Here is a 5,098-nt window from a genome sequence, read left to right on the forward strand (position 1 = left end):
CCTGATCACCTTCTATCTACCCCAGCGCTTAGAACAGTGCTTGGCACACAGCAAGCACTTCATAAATTCCAACATTATTCTTATCATGTACCCCAGTGCTTAGTACAGTGCCTAGCTCATAATATGTGCTTAGGTGCAGTGGAAAGAGTCACTTGTCTGCTGAGTGGCTTTGGGCAAGTCACTCCACTTCTGTGGGACCGACTCAGTTCCCTCATCTGTAAAATGGGGATCGAGACTGCGAGCCCCATGCGGGACAGGGAGTGTGTCCAACTTGATTTCCTTATAACCACCCCGGCGCTTAGTACAGTGTCTGGCACATAATAAGCCCTTAACAAATACCGCAATTATACAAATGCCATTATCGTTTTTATTATTAACAAATAGGGTAAAAAGCATGGCTCGGTGAAAAGAGCCCGGGCTTGGGAGCCAGAGGTCATGGGTTCGAATCCCAACTCTGCCACTTATCAGCTGTGTGACTGAGGCACAGAGAAGTGAAGTGACTCGCCCACAGTTACCTCAACTGGAAAATGGGGATTAACTGTGAGCCTCACGTGGGACAACCTGATTACCCTTTCACAGAACAGTGCTCTGCACATAGTAAGCGCTTAATACCAATATTATTATTGAAAAGGGGTTATGCTATCAGTGGGGAAGATTTCTTTTTAGAAAGCAGCACCTAGGGTAGGGAGGGATCCAGCATTTGGCTTCCTGGATCTGCCCTGAGATTTCTTCTTGACCTACTTAAAACTAGAACTCTCGAATTAAGATGCATCCCGACTGAAGACGCTCTCCTCACGTCTCAAAATTTGTCCGGTCAGTTCAATACCGGAATTCTTACTGACTTGATCCAAGCTGCTCTGGCACTAGGCTTACAACTATCCACTTTCATAGGAACGAAGTGAATTATATTGCTTTTTGAACTCTATTACTGCTAAAAATTAAAAAAAAAACCCATACGTTTGATTAGCCGAACGGGCTCTGCTTCACCCCGTAGCAATAAAAACAATTCACGGATCTCCGAACGCGTGACCCCTTAGTGAAAATGTCTGGATGGTTCGGGCCGGGGGCATTCCTCGAGGTGGACGGGCCCGCAGGAATCCCCCCCAAATTCCTGGCTCGTCCATCATTCGATCCATCGGTCTTATTCACTGAGAGCCTTCTGTGCACGACGTTCTGCAAAGCGCTTGGGGGAGTACAATATAAGAGAGGTGGTAGGCACGTTCCCTGCCCACAAAGAGCTTACAACAGTGTAGAGGGGGAAGACAGCGGTTTTAATATAAATGAGGGATGCGTATCCAAGTGCTGCCGGGTTGAGGGAGGGGTGAATAAAAGGGAGCACATCCAAGCGCCGCCGCGTGGCTCAGTGGAAAGAGCCCGGGCCTGGGAGTCCGAGGTCATGCGTTCGAATCCCGGCTCTGCCACTTGTCAGCTGTGGGACTGTGGGCAGGTCACTTCACTTCTCTGGGCCTCGGTTCCCTCATCTGGAAAACGGGGATTAAAACCGAGCCCCACGTGGGACAACCTGATCACCCTGCATCTACCCCAGCGCTTAGAACAGTGCTCTGCACATAGTAAGTGCTTAACAAATACCAACATTATTGTCTGCTGGGTGACCTTGAGCCAGCCACTTGACTTCTCTGGGCCTCAGTGACCCATCTGTCAAATGGGGATGAAGACCGTGAGCCCCACATGGGACAACCTGATGACCTTGTATCTGCCCTAGCGCTCAGCACAGTCAGTGCTTGGCATGTAGTAAGCCCTTAATAAATACTATAATAATAACAATCACACTCCGCCCCCTTCAAAGCCCTACTGAAAAGGCTCACCTCCTCCAGGAGGCCTTCCCAGAGAGAGCCCTTTTCCTCAGCTCTTCTCCGCATCGCCCCACTCGCTCCCTTTGCTCTACCTCCCTCCCCATTCCACAGCACTTGTGTAATAATAATGTCGGTATCTGTTAAGCGCTTACTATTTGCAGAGCACTGCTCTAAGCGCTGGGGTAGACACAGGGGAATCAGGTCGTCCCACGTGAGGCACACAGTCTTAATCCCCATTCTACAGATGAGGTAACTGTGGCCCAGAGAAGTGAAGTGACTTGTTAATGAATTGTACATCGCCTTGATTCTATTTAGTTGCCATTGTTTTTATGAGATGTTCTTCCCCTTGACGCTGTTTAGTGCCATTGTTCTTGTCCGTCCGTCTCCCCCGATTAGACTGTAAGCCCGTCAAACGGCAGGGACTGTCTCTATCTGTTGCCGACTTGTTCATCCCAAGCGCTTAGTACAGTGCTCTGCACATAGTAAGCGCTCAATAAATACTATTGAATGAAAGTGACTTGCCCACAGTCCCACAGCCGACAAGTGGCAGAGCCGGGATCCGAACCCATGACCTCTGACTCCGAAGTCCATGCTCCTTCCACTGAGCCACGCTATTCTCTTTATTTATATAAATGCCTGTTTACTTGTTTTGATGTGTATATATATATATCTATAATTCTGTTTATTTCCATTGATGCTACTGATGCCTGTTTACTTGTTTTGCTGTCTCCCCGCCCCCAGACCGTGAGCCCGTTGTGGGCGGGGATTGTCTCTCTCTACTGCTGAACTGTACTTTCCAAGCGCTTAGTACAGAGTTGTGCACACGGTAAGGGCTCAATAAATACGATTGGGTGAATGAATGTATACAAGAGACCACCGCCCCTAGTTCTGGGTGCTCTAGCACGGCAGAGGCATTACAGTTTATTTTGCTTTCTAAATGGCATTTGTTAAGCACCCACTACGTGCCCGGCACTGTAGCAGGTGCTGCGGGGTAGAGACAAGCTATTCCGGTTGGCCACGGTCCGTGTCCCACATGGGGCTCACGCTTTTAATCCCCATTTGACCGATAACTGAGGCCCGGAGAAGTGAAGCGACTCGCCCAAGGGCACGCAGCAGACAAGAGGCGGAGCTGGGATTAGAACCTGTTCCGATTTTATTTTCCTCGTATCAGATAATTGCTCTCCCTCACTTTGAAGCCTTATGGGAGGCCATCTCCTCCAGGAAGCCTTCCCTGACGGAGCCCTCCTCTCCTCCCTCTCCCTTCTGCCCCGCTCTTTCTTGCCCCTTCCGTCATCCTCCCTCCCTTCCCCACAGCACCCGTGCACAGATCCGCCTCGTCTTACGCCGTCCGGTCGTTCCCGACCCGTAGCGACACCGGGGACGCATCTCTCCCGGGAGGCCCCGCTCTCCATCTGCGATCGCTCCGGTGGCGGATCCGCGGAGTTTTCTTGGTCAAAATCCTGCAGTGGATTACGATCCCCGCCTTCCCCGCCTTAAGCTCGAGTCTTGGTCCTCGACTGTCTCCCGTGCCGCCGCTGCCCAGCACGGGTGAGTTTTGCCTCGTGGCCGACGGCCTTCCGCTCGCTGGCCACTGGCCAAGCCGGGAACGGAAGGGACGGGCCTCTGCTTGACTCTCCCTCCCGTAGCCGAGACCGGTAGGGTCCTGGAAACTCTCCACGTGCCACCCTGGGAGGGAGATTTATCCGTACAAACCTGTCACTTATTTCTACCACTGTCTCCCCTCTAGACCGTGAGCTCGTTGTAGGCAGGGAATGTCACTGTCTACAGTCGTATTGTACTTTCCCAAGCACCTAGTACAGTGCTTTGCAGAGTAAGCGCTCATCAGCTGTGTGACCGTGGGCAAGTCACTTCACTTCTCTGTGCCTCAGTTACCCCATCTGTAAAATGGGGATTAACTGTGAGCCTCACGGGGGACAATCTGATGACCCTGTATCTACCCCAGCGCTTGGAACAGTGCGCGGCACATAGTAAGCGCTTAACCAATGCCGACATTATTATTAAATACGATTCATAATAATTAACCACCACTCGGGCCCTTCTTCCAGGCTTGTGCTCTACCCATTAGGGGCAGGCTGCTTCTCTATTAGAGTGCGGTGTCTTGAGCAGGAATTAGGTCCTGCACGTAAAAACGTCAACGTGCCTTTGGCAACGTGTGGCCCTACGCGTGCACTCGCTCGCCGGCCCCGCGCCGCGGGGACAACATCGTAGGGGCGATGAGAGAAGGCGTACGGGGGCGTTGTACGGGGGGGAAGGAGCGCGGCCAGACGGAACGAGCCCGGGCCCGGGTCTCGGGGACCTGGATTCTCACCCCAGCTCTGCCACTTGCCTGCCGTGGACCCCTGGGCAAGTCCCCTCACTTCTCCGGGCCTCCATTTCCTCATCCGTCAAACGGGGATCCGAGACCCGTGCAGCACGCTGTAATGGAAACTGTAAGAGGAAGCAGCGTGGCTCGCTGGAAAGAGCCCGGGTTTGGGAAGCAGAGGTCATGGATTCGAACGCCTACTCTGCCACTTGTCGGCTGTGTGACGGTGGGCAAGTCACTTCACTTCTCGCTGCCTCAGTTCCCTCATCTGTAAAATGGGCGTGAAGACCGAGCCTCACGTGGGACGACCTGATTACCCTGTATCTCCCCCAGCGCTTAGAACAGTGCTCTGCACATAGTAAGCGCTTAACAAATACCAACATTATTAGTATTAATGGACGGAGCGCAGACCCGGCAGTCGGAAGGTCGTGGGTTCTAATTCCCTTCTCTGCGCCTCGGTTACCTCAGCTGTAAAATGGGGATTGAGACGGTGAGCCCCAGGTGGGACAGGGACCGTGTCCAACCCCATTTGCTTGGATTCACCCCAGCGCTCGGTACAGTGCCTGGCACCTAGTAAGCCCTTAAATGCCAGGATCATTATCATTATTTTGTTCTTTCTGCCGCAGACTCTGGGACAGGGATGATGTCTGATCTGAACGTGCCAAAGCAGTGTGGCTCAGTGGAAAGAGCCCGGGCTTGGGAGTCAGAGGTCATGGGTTCAAATCCGTGCTCCGCCACTTGTCAGCTGTGTGACTGTGGGCGAGTCACTTCACCTCTCTGGGCCTCAGTTACCTCAGAACGGAGGGAAAGTCAGAAAAAAAAGTTGTCCACTGTGGACTGGGAGCAACTTGAGCTTCAGAGCTTCTGGTCTGGAAGAAGTGAAAATATTAATCACTTACTGCACGTTCTGCGATCGGACTTTAGGAACTGGTTATTCCAAATATATAGCGATAATCTAACC

The sequence above is a fragment of the Ornithorhynchus anatinus genome, chromosome 1 (assembly GCF_004115215.2).
Source record: "Ornithorhynchus anatinus isolate Pmale09 chromosome 1, mOrnAna1.pri.v4, whole genome shotgun sequence".
Lineage (NCBI taxonomy): Eukaryota > Metazoa > Chordata > Mammalia > Monotremata > Ornithorhynchidae > Ornithorhynchus > Ornithorhynchus anatinus.